This window comes from Oncorhynchus mykiss, unplaced genomic scaffold (assembly GCF_013265735.2).
Source record: "Oncorhynchus mykiss isolate Arlee unplaced genomic scaffold, USDA_OmykA_1.1 un_scaffold_265, whole genome shotgun sequence".
Classification (NCBI taxonomy): Eukaryota; Metazoa; Chordata; class Actinopteri; order Salmoniformes; family Salmonidae; genus Oncorhynchus; species Oncorhynchus mykiss.
In genome coordinates this window covers 227,488-241,572 of record NW_023493721.1, presented here as the reverse complement: position 1 = coordinate 241,572, position 14,085 = coordinate 227,488, and the positions used below count along the sequence as shown (strand labels likewise).

Here is a 14,085-nt window from a genome sequence, read left to right as displayed (position 1 = left end):
TGCACATTGCCAATTCTTCAAATTAGGTGATGACATGTTTTAGCAACTTCTAGCGACTTTTAGGACAGCCAATAGCTACTTTCCTTACTGAGGTGTTGGCAACACTGCTGACTTTAAACATCGGCTATCTGAGCAGCTAACTGATCGCTGCAGCTGTACATAGCCCATCTGTAAATAGCCCACCCAATCTACCTACCTCATCCCCATATTGTTTTAATTTACATTCTGCTCTTTGCACACCAGTATTTCTACTTGCACATCATCATTTGCTCATCTATCACTCCAGTGTTCATTTGCTAAATTGTAATTACTTCGCTACTATGGCCTATTTATTGCCCTACCTCCATTTGCACGCACTGTATATAGACTTTCTTTTTTTTCTTCTATTGTGTTATTGACTGTACTCTTTATTATTCCATCTGTAACTCTGTGTTGTTGTTTGTGTTGCGCTGCTTTCCTTTATCTTGGCTAGGTCGCAGTTGTAAATGAAAACTTGTTCTCAACTAGCTTACCTGGTTATATAAAGGTGAAATTTAAAAAAACAAGAAACATTTCTCTTTTTCCCAGAAAGGGGATGTAGCTCAGCGGTAGAGCGCATGCTTCGCATGTATGAGGTCCTGGGTTCAATCCCCAGCTTCTCCATTGAAACCTTTGCAATGGCCCATCTCCTACTTTCCAGAATGTTGAAATTCTCAGCAGGAAACAGAAGTGGTATGGTTGCCAACTTCAATTGCATCATTTTCAAAAACTGAAGTTCATGGGTTCGATGACTGTCCATACTTGTATTAAGAATTGCTGCTATCATTTCATTGTAGATTCAATGTATATAAAAAGTACATTGTATTAATATTGCATTTTACCTGCAAATAAAATGGGATGGAGCTCAGAGGGGGAGTGCATGCTATTTATGCATGAGGTCCTTGGTTCAATCCCAAGGTTCTCCACTGAGTTTATTTGTGTGCCAAATTCACATTACACAACTACTACTTTTCAGAATGTTGATAAATATTTTGCTGCATAGATTGGCATGGTGGCCAAGTGGCAAGGTGTCGGTCTTGTAAACCGAAGATCATGGGTTCAAATCCCATCTGTGCCTTACTGAAAATTAGCTGGTACCATGGAGAGGTTCTTTAACTGGAGGAATTTGAAGAAAAGGCAAGTTGTCTCAATATGGCAACCCTGCTAATATATTGTAAGGGGATGTGTCTCTACGGTAGAGCTAATACTTGAAGTGTATGTGGTCTGAAGTTAATCCACAACTTCTCTGATGAGTTTATTTAGTTGTTAAATTAGCATTTGCACAACTCCCACTTTCCAGAATGTTGACATTTTAATAAGGAAATAGATGTGCTAAGTCATCTGTTTTTGTAAACTGAAGCACGTGGGTTCAATCCTTGTTTGACGTTTATGGAAGCTAGCTGATATTATGATAATGTACTTTCATTAGAACAGTGTAAAGAAAAGGTCAATTGCGTCCAGACTGCAAATGAATCGCACATGCGGGAAGCTGCCGCTGGCTGATCCCGCCCTGGCTTACACAAAAAAAAAAAAAAACACAATTAACCTGATTTAGAGCCAGACTAGTTACCGTAATTTTCTCACATTGCCATTGCCATTTTTTTCTATTGTCTCTTTTTGGTCCATTTAGATTGCTAATGTCGATTGTATACCATTTCTTTTTTCTAAATGTTAAGGTTAAAAATGTCAAATGTTTTAGGCTCCTAAGTGGACCATAAGGTTAAAAACCAAAACAAATTAAGAAAACTAAACTGAAAAACTAAAAACAAAGAATAAAATAAAAAGGTCATGAAAAACTAAGTAGCTCCGCTCCGCCAGTATGTCTCTTTTGGTTCACTTTTGCCGGTCTCAAGCCAGCCGGGTAAAGGACGAGGGTTGGAATTGTATCATAAAAAAACAAGGATCGACAGAAGAAAGTTCATTTGTAGTTCCAAACATATTTAGGGAGTTTTTTACTCACTTTTTGTCTCTCCCACAATGTTATAACTCACTTCTACAGTGTCCTTCACATTTACATGCACATTGCCAATTCTTCAAATTAGGTGATGACATGTTTTAGCAACTTCTAGCGACTTTTAGGACAGCCAATAGCTACTTTCCTTACTGAGGTGTTGGCAACACTGCTGACTTTAAACATCGGCTATCTGAGCAGCTAACTGATCGCTGCAGCTGTACATAGCCCATCTGTAAATAGCCCACCCAATCTACCTACCTCATCCCCATATTGTTTTAATTTACATTCTGCTCTTTGCACACCAGTATTTCTACTTGCACATCATCATTTGCTCATCTATCACTCCAGTGTTCATTTGCTAAATTGTAATTACTTCGCTACTATGGCCTATTTATTGCCCTACCTCCATTTGCACGCACTGTATATAGACTTTCTTTTTTTTCTTCTATTGTGTTATTGACTGTACTCTTTATTATTCCATCTGTAACTCTGTGTTGTTGTTTGTGTTGCGCTGCTTTCCTTTATCTTGGCTAGGTCGCAGTTGTAAATGAAAACTTGTTCTCAACTAGCTTACCTGGTTATATAAAGGTGAAATTTAAAAAAACAAGAAACATTTCTCTTTTTCCCAGAAAGGGGATGTAGCTCAGCGGTAGAGCGCATGCTTCGCATGTATGAGGTCCTGGGTTCAATCCCCAGCTTCTCCATTGAAACCTTTGCAATGGCCCATCTCCTACTTTCCAGAATGTTGAAATTCTCAGCAGGAAACAGAAGTGGTATGGTTGCCAACTTCAATTGCATCATTTTCAAAAACTGAAGTTCATGGGTTCGATGACTGTCCATACTTGTATTAAGAATTGCTGCTATCATTTCATTGTAGATTCAATGTATATAAAAAGTACATTGTATTAATATTGCATTTTACCTGCAAATAAAATGGGATGGAGCTCAGAGGGGGAGTGCATGCTATTTATGCATGAGGTCCTTGGTTCAATCCCAAGGTTCTCCACTGAGTTTATTTGTGTGCCAAATTCACATTACACAACTACTACTTTTCAGAATGTTGATAAATATTTTGCTGCATAGATTGGCATGGTGGCCAAGTGGCAAGGTGTCGGTCTTGTAAACCGAAGATCATGGGTTCAAATCCCATCTGTGCCTTACTGAAAATTAGCTGGTACCATGGAGAGGTTCTTTAACTGGAGGAATTTGAAGAAAAGGCAAGTTGTCTCAATATGGCAACCCTGCTAATATATTGTAAGGGGATGTGTCTCTACGGTAGAGCTAATACTTGAAGTGTATGTGGTCTGAAGTTAATCCACAACTTCTCTGATGAGTTTATTTAGTTGTTAAATTAGCATTTGCACAACTCCCACTTTCCAGAATGTTGACATTTTAATAAGGAAATAGATGTGCTAAGTCATCTGTTTTTGTAAACTGAAGCACGTGGGTTCAATCCTTGTTTGACGTTTATGGAAGCTAGCTGATATTATGATAATGTACTTTCATTAGAACAGTGTAAAGAAAAGGTCAATTGCGTCCAGACTGCAAATGAATCGCACATGCGGGAAGCTGCCGCTGGCTGATCCCGCCCTGGCTTACACAAAAAAAAAAAAACACAATTAACCTGATTTAGAGCCAGACTAGTTACCGTAATTTTCTCACATTGCCATTGCCATTTTTTTCTATTGTCTCTTTTTGGTCCATTTAGATTGCTAATGTCGATTGTATACCATTTCTTTTTTCTAAATGTTAAGGTTAAAAATGTCAAATGTTTTAGGCTCCTAAGTGGACCATAAGGTTAAAAACCAAAACAAATTAAGAAAACTAAACTGAAAAACTAAAAACAAAGAATAAAATAAAAAGGTCATGAAAAACTAAGTAGCTCCGCTCCGCCAGTATGTCTCTTTTGGTTCACTTTTGCCGGTCTCAAGCCAGCCGGGTAAAGGACGAGGGTTGGAATTGTATCATAAAAAAACAAGGATCGACAGAAGAAAGTTCATTTGTAGTTCCAAACATATTTAGGGAGTTTTTTACTCACTTTTTGTCTCTCCCACAATGTTATTCCTCACTCCTACAGTGTCCTTCACATTTACATGCACATTGCCAATTCTGCAAATTAGGTGATGACATGTTTTAGCAACTTCTAGCGACTTTTAGGACAGCCAATAGCTACTTTCCTTACTGAGGTGTTGGCAACACTGCTGACTTTAAACATCGGCTATCTGAGCAGCTAACTGATCGCTGCAGCTGTACATAGCCCATCTGTAAATAGCCCACCCAATCTACCTACCTCATCCCCATATTGTTTTAATTTACATTCTGCTCTTTGCACACCAGTATTTCTACTTGCACATCATCATTTGCTCATCTATCACTCCAGTGTTCATTTGCTAAATTGTAATTACTTCGCTACTATGGCCTATTTATTGCCCTACCTCCATTTGCACGCACTGTATATAGACTTTCTTTTTTTTCTTCTATTGTGTTATTGACTGTACTCTTTATTATTCCATCTGTAACTCTGTGTTGTTGTTTGTGTTGCGCTGCTTTCCTTTATCTTGGCTAGGTCGCAGTTGTAAATGAAAACTTATTCTCAACTAGCTTACCTGGTTATATAAAGGTGAAATTTAAAAAAACAAGAAACATTTCTCTTTTTCCCAGAAAGGGGATGTAGCTCAGTGGTAGAGCGCATGCTTTGCAGGTATGAGGTCCTGGGTTCAATCCCCAGCTTCTCCATGGAAACCTTTGCAATGGCCCATCTCCTACTTTCCAGAATGTTGAAATTCTCAGCAGGAAACAGAAGTGGTTGCCAACTTCAATTGCATCATTTTCAAAAACTGAAGTTCATGGTTTCGATGACTGTCCATACTTGTATTAAGAATTGCTGCTATCATTTCATTGTAGATTCAATGTATATAAAAAGTACATTGTATTAATATTGCATTTTACCTGCAAATAAAATGGGATGGAAGCTCAGAGGGGGAGTGCATGCTATTTATGCATGAGGTCCTTGGTTCAATCGCAAGGTTCTCCACTGAGTTTATTTGTGTGCCAAATTCACATTACACAACTACTACTTTCCAGAATGTTGATAAATATTTTGTGTTGATAAATATTTTGCAGCATTGGTGTCCAAGTGGCAAGGTGTCGGTCTTGTAAACCGAAGATCATGGGTTCAAATCCCATCTGTGCCTTACTGAAAATGAGTTGGTACCATGGAGAGGTTCTTTAACTGGAGGAATTTGAAGAAAAGGCAAGTTGTCTCAATATGGCAACCCTGCTAATATATTGTAAGGGGATGTGTCTCTACGGTAGAGCTAATACTTGAAGTGTATGTGGTCTGAAGTTAATCCACAACTTCTCTGATGAGTATATTTAGTTGTTAAATTAGCATTTGCACAACTCCCACTTTCCAGAATGTTGACATTTTAATAAGGAAATAGATGTGCTAAGTCATCTGTTTTTGTAAACTGAAGCACGTGGGTTCAATCCTTGTTTGACGTTTATGGAAGCTAGCTGATATTATGATAATGTACTTTCATTAGAACAGTGTAAAGAAAAGGTCAATTGCGTCCAGACTGCAAATGAATCGCACATGCGGGAAGCTGCCGCTGGCTGATCCCGCCCTGGCTTACACAAAAAAAAAAAAACACAATTAACCTGATTTAGAGCCAGACTAGTTACCGTAATTTTCTCACATTGCCATTGCCATTTTTTTCTATTGTCTCTTTTTGGTCCATTTAGATTGCTAATGTCGATTGTATACCATTTCTTTTTTCTAAATGTTAAGGTTAAAAATGTCAAATGTTTTAGGCTCCTAAGTGGACCATAAGGTTAAAAACCAAAACAAATTAAGAAAACTAAACTGAAAAACTAAAAACAAAGAATAAAATAAAAAGGTAATGAAAAACTAAGTAGCTCCGCTCCGCCAGTATGTCTCTTTTGGTTCACTTTTGCCGGTCTCAAGCCAGCCGGGTAAAGGACGAGGGTTGGAATTGTATCATAAAAAAACAAGGATCGACAGAAGAAAGTTCATTTGTAGTTCCAAACATATTTAGGGAGTTTTTTACTCACTTTTTGTCTCTCCCACAATGTTATTCCTCACTCCTACAGTGTCCTTCACATTTACATGCACATTGCCAATTCTGCAAATTAGGTGATGACATGTTTTAGCAACTTCTAGCGACTTTTAGGACAGCTAATAGCTACTTTCCTTACTGAGGTGTTGGCAACACTGCTGACTTTAAACATCGGCTATCTGAGCAGCTAACTGATCGCTGCAGCTGTACATAGCCCATCTGTAAATAGCCCACCCAATCTACCTACCTCATCCCCATATTGTTTTAATTTACATTCTGCTCTTTGCACACCAGTATTTCTACTTGCACATCATCATTTGCTCATCTATCACTCCAGTGTTCATTTGCTAAATTGTAATTACTTCGCTACTATGGCCTATTTATTGCCCTACCTCCATTTGCACGCACTGTATATAGACTTTCTTTTTTTTCTTCTATTGTGTTATTGACTGTACTCTTTATTATTCCATCTGTAACTCTGTGTTGTTGTTTGTGTTGCGCTGCTTTCCTTTATCTTGGCTAGGTCGCAGTTGTAAATGAAAACTTATTCTCAACTAGCTTACCTGGTTATATAAAGGTGAAATTAAAAAAAACAAGAAACATTTCTCTTTTTCCCAGAAAGGGGATGTAGCTCAGTGGTAGAGCGCATGCTTCGCATGTATGAGGTCCTGGGTTCAATCCCCAGCTTCTCCATTGAAACCTTTGCAATGGCCCATCTCCTACTTTCCAGAATGTTGAAATTCTCAGCAGGAAACAGAAGTGGTATGGTTGCCAACTTCAATTGCATCATTTTCAAAAACTGAAGTTCATGGGTTCGATGACTGTCCATACTTGTATTAAGAATTGCTGCTATCATTTCATTGTAGATTCAATGGAGTGGTGTAGATTCAATGGAGTGGTGTATATAAAAAGTACATTGTATTAATATTGCATTTTACCTGCAAATAAAATGGGATGGAAGCTCAGAGGGGGAGTGCATGCTATTTATGCATGAGGTCCTTGGTTCAATCCCAAGGTTCTCCACTGAGTTTATTTGTGTGCCAAATTCACATTACACAACTACTACTTTCCAGAATGTTGATAAATATTTTGCAGCGTAGATTGGCATGGTGGCCAAGTGGCAAGGTGTTGGTCTTGTAAACCGAAGATCATGGGTTCAAATCCCATCTGTGCCTTGCTGAAAATTAGCTGGTACCATGGAGAGGTTCTTTAACTGGAGGAATTTGAAGAAAAGGCAAGCTGTCTCAATATGGCGACCCTGCTAATATATTGTAAGGGGATGTGTCTCTACGGTAGAGCTAATACTTGAAGTGTATGTGGTCTGAAGTTAATCCACAACTTCTCTGATGAGTATATTTAGTTGTTAAATTAGCATTTGCACAACTCCCACTTTCCAGAATGTTGACATTTTAATAAGGAAATAGATGTGCTAAGTCATCTGGTTTTGTAAACTGAAGCACGTGGGTTCAATCCTTGTTTGACGTTTATGGAAGCTAGCTGATATTATGAAAATGTACTTTCATTAGAACAGTGTAAAGAAAAGGTCAATTGCGTCCAGACTGCAAATGAATCGCACATGCGGGAAGCTGCCGCTGGCTGATCCCGCCCTGGCTTACACAAAAAAAAAAAAACAATTAACCTGATTTAGAGCCAGACTAGTTACCGTAATTTTCTCACATTGCCATTGCCATTTTTTTCTATTGTCTCTTTTTGGTCCATTTAGATTGCTAATGTCGATTGTATACCATTTCTTTTTTCTAAATGTTAAGGTTAAAAATGTCAAATGTTTTAGGCTCCTAAGTGGACCATAAGGTTAAAAACCAAAACAAATTAAGAAAACTAAACTGAAAAACTAAAAACAAAGAATAAAATAAAAAGGTCATGAAAAACTAAGTAGCTCCGCTCCGCCAGTATGTCTCTTTTGGTTCACTTTTGCCGGTCTCAAGCCAGCCGGGTAAAGGACGAGGGTTGGAATTGTATCATAAAAAAACAAGGATCGACAGAAGAAAGTTCATTTGTAGTTCCAAACATATTTAGGGAGTTTTTTACTCACTTTTTGTCTCTCCCACAATGTTATTCCTCACTCCTACAGTGTCCTTCACATTTACATGCACATTGCCAATTCTGCAAATTAGGTGATGACATGTTTTAGCAACTTCTAGCGACTTTTAGGACAGCCAATAGCTACTTTCCTTACTGAGGTGTTGGCAACACTGCTGACTTTAAACATCGGCTATCTGATCAGCTAACTGATCGCTGCAGCTGTACATAGCCCATCTGTAAATAGCCCACCCAATCTACCTACCTCATCCCCATATTGTTTTAATTTACATTCTGCTCTTTGCACACCAGTATTTCTACTTGCACATCATCATTTGCTCATCTATCACTCCAGTGTTCATTTGCTAAATTGTAATTACTTCGCTACTATGGCCTATTTATTGCCCTACCTCCATTTGCACGCACTGTATATAGACTTTCTTTTTTTTCTTCTATTGTGTTATTGACTGTACTCTTTATTATTCCATCTGTAACTCTGTGTTGTTGTTTGTGTTGCGCTGCTTTCCTTTATCTTGGCTAGGTCGCAGTTGTAAATGAAAATTTGTTCTCAACTAGCTTACCTGGTTATATAAAGGTAAAATTTAAAAAAACAAGAAACATTTCTCTTTTTCCCAGAAAGGGGATGTAGCTCAGTGGTAGAGCGCATGCTTCGCATGTATGAGGTCCTGGGTTCAATCCCCAGCTTCTCCATTGAAACCTTTGCAATGGCCCATCTCCTACTTTCCAGAATGTTGAAATTCTCAGCAGGAAACAGAAGGTTGCCAACTTCAATTGCATCATTTTCAAAAACTGAAGTTCATGGGTTCGATGACTGTCCATACTTGTATTAAGAATTGCTGCTATCATTTCATTGTAGATTCAATGGAGTGGTTTATATAAAAAGTACATTGTATTAATATTGCATTTTACCTGCAAATAAAATGGGATGGAAGCTCAGAGGGGGAGTGCATGCTATTTATGCATGAGGTCCTTGGTTCAATCCCAAGGTTCTCCACTGAGTTTATTTGTGTGCCAAATTCACATTACACAACTACTACTTTCCAGAATGTTGATAAATATTTTGCAGCATAGATTGGCATGGTGGCCAAGTGGCAAGGCGTCGGTCTTGTAAACCAAAGATCATGGGTTCAAATCCCATCTGTGCCTTACTGAAAATTAGCTGATACCATGGAGACATTCTTTAACTGGAGGAATTTGAAGAAAAGGCAAGTTCAATCCCCAGCTTCTCCATTGAAACCTTTGCAATGGCCCATCTCCTACTTTCCAGAATGTTGAAATTCTCAGCAGGAAACAGAAGTGGTATGGTTGCCAACTTCAATTGCATCATTTTCAAAAACTGAAGTTCATGGGTTTGATGACTGTCCATACTTGTATTAAGAATTGCTGCTATCATTTCATTGTAGATTCAATGGAGTGGTGTATATAAAAAGTACATTGTATTAATATTGCATTTTACCTGCAAATAAAATGGGATGGAAGCTCAGAGGGGGAGTGCATGCTATTTATGCATGAGGTCCTTGGTTCAATCCCAAGGTTCTCCACTGAGTTTATTTGTGTGCCAAATTCACATTACACAACTACTACTTTCCAGAATGTTGATAAATATTTTGCAGCATAGATTGGCATGGTGGCCAAGTGGCAAGGCGTTGGTCTTGTAAACCAAAGATCATGGGTTCAAATCCCATCTGTGCCTTACTGAAAATTAGCTGGTACCATGGAGAGGTTCTTTAACTGGAGGAATTTGAAGAAAAGGCAAGTTGTCTCAATATGGCAACCCTGCTAATATATTGTAAGGGGATGTGTCTCTACGATAGAGCTAATACTTGAAGTGTATGTGGTCTGAAGTTAATCCACAACTTCTCTGATGAGTATATTTAGTTGTTAAATTAGCATTTGCACAACTCCCACTTTCCAGAATGTTGACATTTTAATAAGGAAATAGATGTGCTAAGTCATCTGTTTTTGTAAACTGAAGCACGTGGGTTCAATCCTTGTTTGACGTTTATGGAAGCTAGCTGATATTATGAAAATGCACTTTCATTAGAACAGTGTAAAGAAAAGGTCAATTGCGTCCAGACTGCAAATGAATCGCACATGCGGGAAGCTGCCGCTGGCTGATCCTGCCCTGGCTTACACAAAAAAAAAAACACAATTAACCTGATTTAGAGCCAGACTAGTTACCGTAATTTTCTCACATTGCCATTGCCATTTTTTTCTATTGTCTCTTTTTGGTCCATTTAGATTGCTAATGTCGATTGTATACCATTTCTTTTTTCTAAATGTTAAGGTTAAAAATGTCAAATGTTTTAGGCTCCTAAGTGGACCATAAGGTTAAAAACCAAAACAAATTAAGAAAACTAAACTGAAAAACTAAAAACAAAGAATAAAATAAAAAGGTCATGAAAAACTAAGTAGCTCCGCTCCGCCAGTATGTCTATTTTGGTTCACTTTTGCCGGTCTCAAGCCAGCCGGGTAAAGGACGAGGGTTGGAATTGTATCATAAAAAAACAAGGATCGACAGAAGAAAGTTCATTTGTAGTTCCAAACATATTTAGGGAGTTTTTTACTCACTTTTTGTCTCTCCCACAATGTTATTACTCACTCCTACAGTGTCCTTCACATTTACATGCACATTGCCAATTCTGCAAATTAGGTGATGACATGTTTTAGCAACTTCTAGCGACTTTTAGGACAGCCAATAGCTACTTTCCTTACTGAGGTGTTGGCAACACTGCTGACTTTAAACATCGGCTATCTGAGCAGCTAACTGATCGCTGCAGCTGTACATAGCCCATCTGTAAATAGCCCACCCAATCTACCTACCTCATCCCCATATTGTTTTAATTTACATTCTGCTCTTTGCACACCAGTATTTCTACTTGCACATCATCATTTGCTCATCTATCACTCCAGTGTTCATTTGCTAAATTGTAATTACTTCGCTACTATGGCCTATTTATTGCCCTACCTCCATTTGCACGCACTGTATATAGACTTTCTTTTTTTTCTTCTATTGTGTTATTGACTGTACTCTTTATTATTCCATCTGTAACTCTGTGTTGTTGTTTGTGTTGCGCTGCTTTCCTTTATCTTGGCTAGGTCGCAGTTGTAAATGAAAACTTGTTCTCAACTAGCTTACCTGGTTATATAAAGGTAAAATTAAAAAAAACAAGAAACATTTCTCTTTTTCCCAGAAAGGGGATGTAGCTCAGTGGTAGAGCGCATGCTTCGCATGTATGAGGTCCTGGGTTCAATCCCCAGCTTCTCCATTGAAACCTTTGCAATGGCCCATCTCCTACTTTCCAGAATGTTGAAATTCTCAGCAGGAAACAGAAGGTTGCCAACTTCAATTGCATCATTGTCAAAAACTGAAGTTCATGGGTTCGATGACTGTCCATACTTGTATTAAGAATTGCTGCTATCATTTCATTGTAGATTCAATGGAGTGGTTTATATAAAAAGTACATTGTATTAATATTGCATTTTACCTGCAAATAAAATGGGATGGAAGCTCAGAGGGGGAGTGCATGCTATTTATGCATGAGGTCCTTGGTTCAATCCCAAGGTTCTCCACTGAGTTTATTTGTGTGCCAAATTCACATTACACAACTACTACTTTCCAGAATGTTGATAAATATTTTGCAGCATAGATTGGCATGGTGGCCAAGTGGCAAGGCGTCGGTCTTGTAAACCAAAGATCATGGGTTCAAATCCTATCTGTGCCTTACTGAAAATTAGCTGGTACCATGGAGAGGTTCTTTAACTGGAGGAATTTGAAGAAAAGGCAAGTTGTCTCAATATGGCAACCCTGCTAATATATTGTAAGGGGATGTGTCTCTACGGTAGAGCTAATACTTGAAGTGTATGTGGTCTGAAGTTAATCCACAACTTCTCTGATGAGTATATTTAGTTGTTAAATTAGCATTTGCACAACTCCCACTTTCCAGAATGTTGACATTTTAATAAGGAAATAGATGTGCTAAGTCATCTGTTTTTGTAAACTGAAGCACGTGGGTTCAATCCTTGTTTGACGTTTATGGAAGCTAGCTGATATTATGAAAATGTACTTTCATTAGAACAGTGTAAAGAAAAGGTCAATTGCGTCCAGACTGCAAATGAATCGCACATGCGGGAAGCTGCCGCTGGCTGATCCCGCCCTGGCTTACACAAAAAAAAAAACACAATTAACCTGATTTAGAGCCAGACTAGTTACCGTAATTTTCTCACATTGCCATTGCCATTTTTTTCTATTGTCTCTTTTTGGTCCATTTAGATTGCTAATGTCGATTGTATACCATTTCTTTTTTCTAAATGTTAAGGTTAAAAATGTCAAATGTTTTAGGCTCCTAAGTAGACCATAAGGTTAAAAACCAAAACAAATTAAGAAAACTAAACTGAAAAACTAAAAACAAAGAATAAAATAAAAAGGTCATGAAAAACTAAGTAGCTCCGCTCCGCCAGTATGTCTCTTTTGGTTCACTTTTGCCGGTCTCAAGCCAGCCGGGTAAAGGACGAGGGTTGGAATTGTATCATAAAAAAACAAGGATCGACAGAAGAAAGTTCATTTGTAGTTCCAAACATATTTAGGGAGTTTTTTACTCACTTTTTGTCTCTCCCACAATGTTATTCCTCACTCCTACAGTGTCCTTCACATTTACATGCACATTGCCAATTCTGCAAATTAGGTGATGACATGTTTTAGCAACTTCTAGCGACTTTTAGGACAGCCAATAGCTACTTTCCTTACTGAGGTGTTGGCAACACTGCTGACTTTAAACATCGGCTATCTGAGCAGCTAACTGATCGCTGCAGCTGTACATAGCCCATCTGTAAATAGCCCACCCAATCTACCTACCTCATCCCCATATTGTTTTAATTTACATTCTGCTCTTTGCACACCAGTATTTCTACTTGCACATCATCATTTGCTCATCTATCACTCCAGTGTTCATTTGCTAAATTGTAATTACTTCGCTACTATGGCCTATTTATTGCCCTACCTCCATTTGCACGCACTGTATATAGACTTTCTTTTTTTTCTTCTATTGTGTTATTGACTGTACTCTTTATTATTCCATCTGTAACTCTGTGTTGTTGTTTGTGTTGCGCTGCTTTCCTTTATCTTGGCTAGGTCGCAGTTGTAAATGAAAACTTGTTCTCAACTAGCTTACCTGGTTATATAAAGGTGAAATTTAAAAAAACAAGAAACATTTCTCTTTTTCCCAGAAAGGGGATGTAGCTCAGTGGTAGAGCGCATGCTTCGCATGTATGAGGTCCTGGGTTCAATCCCCAGCTTCTCCATTGAAACCTTTGCAATGGCCCATCTCCTACTTTCCAGAATGTTGAAATTCTCAGCAGGAAACAGAAGTGGTATGATTGCATCATTTTCAAAAACTGAAGTTCATGGGTTCGATGACTGTCCATACTTGTATTAAGAATTGCTGCTATCATTTCATTGTAGATTCAATGGAGTGGTTTATATAAAAAGTACATTGTATTAATATTGCATTTTACCTGCAAATAAAATGGGATGGAAGCTCAGAGGGGGAGTGCATGCTATTTATGCATGAGGTCCTTGGTTCAATCCCAAGGTTCTCCACTGAGTTTATTTGTGTGCCAAATTCACATTACACAACTACTACTTTCCAGAATGTTGATAAATATTTTGCAGCATAGATTGGCATGGTGGCCAAGTGGCAAGGCGTCGGTCTTGTAAACCAAAGATCATGGGTTCAAATCCTATCTGTGCCTTACTGAAAATTAGCTGGTACCATGGAGAGGTTCTTTAACTGGAGGAATTTGAAGAAAAGGCAAGTTGTCTCAATATGGCAACCCTGCTAATATATTGTAAGGGGATGTGTCTCTACGGTAGAGCTAATACTTGAAGTGTATGTGGTCTGAAGTTAATCCACAACTTCTCTGATGAGTATATTTAGTTGTTAAATTAGCATTTGCACAACTCCCACTTTCCAG

The 14,085-nt window shown here is 38.3% G+C and overlaps 14 non-coding genes across 14 annotated transcripts; all 14 read left to right on the top strand.

Moving 5' to 3' along the window:
• The first annotated feature begins 570 nt into the window (after positions 1 to 570).
• trnaa-cgc lies at positions 571 to 642 on the top strand. The gene has a single exon. It is a non-coding gene; the product is annotated as a tRNA-Ala (tRNA).
• A 382-nt stretch (positions 643 to 1,024) lies between these two features.
• trnat-ugu lies at positions 1,025 to 1,096 on the top strand. The gene has a single exon. It is a non-coding gene; the product is annotated as a tRNA-Thr (tRNA).
• Positions 1,097 to 2,604: 1,508 nt separating this feature from the next.
• trnaa-cgc lies at positions 2,605 to 2,676 on the top strand. The gene has a single exon. It is a non-coding gene; the product is annotated as a tRNA-Ala (tRNA).
• A 382-nt stretch (positions 2,677 to 3,058) lies between these two features.
• On the top strand, positions 3,059 to 3,130 carry trnat-ugu. The gene has a single exon. It is a non-coding gene; the product is annotated as a tRNA-Thr (tRNA).
• A 1,506-nt stretch (positions 3,131 to 4,636) lies between these two features.
• trnaa-ugc lies at positions 4,637 to 4,708 on the top strand. Its single transcript has one exon. It is a non-coding gene; the product is annotated as a tRNA-Ala (tRNA).
• Positions 4,709 to 6,672: 1,964 nt separating this feature from the next.
• On the top strand, positions 6,673 to 6,744 carry trnaa-cgc. Its single transcript has one exon. It is a non-coding gene; the product is annotated as a tRNA-Ala (tRNA).
• Positions 6,745 to 7,154: 410 nt separating this feature from the next.
• On the top strand, positions 7,155 to 7,226 carry trnat-ugu. The gene has a single exon. It is a non-coding gene; the product is annotated as a tRNA-Thr (tRNA).
• Positions 7,227 to 8,730: 1,504 nt separating this feature from the next.
• Positions 8,731 to 8,802, top strand: trnaa-cgc. The gene has a single exon. It is a non-coding gene; the product is annotated as a tRNA-Ala (tRNA).
• A 384-nt stretch (positions 8,803 to 9,186) lies between these two features.
• trnat-ugu lies at positions 9,187 to 9,258 on the top strand. The gene has a single exon. It is a non-coding gene; the product is annotated as a tRNA-Thr (tRNA).
• A 475-nt stretch (positions 9,259 to 9,733) lies between these two features.
• On the top strand, positions 9,734 to 9,805 carry trnat-ugu. Its single transcript has one exon. It is a non-coding gene; the product is annotated as a tRNA-Thr (tRNA).
• A 1,504-nt stretch (positions 9,806 to 11,309) lies between these two features.
• On the top strand, positions 11,310 to 11,381 carry trnaa-cgc. The gene has a single exon. It is a non-coding gene; the product is annotated as a tRNA-Ala (tRNA).
• Positions 11,382 to 11,765: 384 nt separating this feature from the next.
• On the top strand, positions 11,766 to 11,837 carry trnat-ugu. Its single transcript has one exon. It is a non-coding gene; the product is annotated as a tRNA-Thr (tRNA).
• A 1,504-nt stretch (positions 11,838 to 13,341) lies between these two features.
• On the top strand, positions 13,342 to 13,413 carry trnaa-cgc. Its single transcript has one exon. It is a non-coding gene; the product is annotated as a tRNA-Ala (tRNA).
• Positions 13,414 to 13,791: 378 nt separating this feature from the next.
• On the top strand, positions 13,792 to 13,863 carry trnat-ugu. The gene has a single exon. It is a non-coding gene; the product is annotated as a tRNA-Thr (tRNA).
• The last annotated feature ends 222 nt before the right edge of the window (positions 13,864 to 14,085 follow it).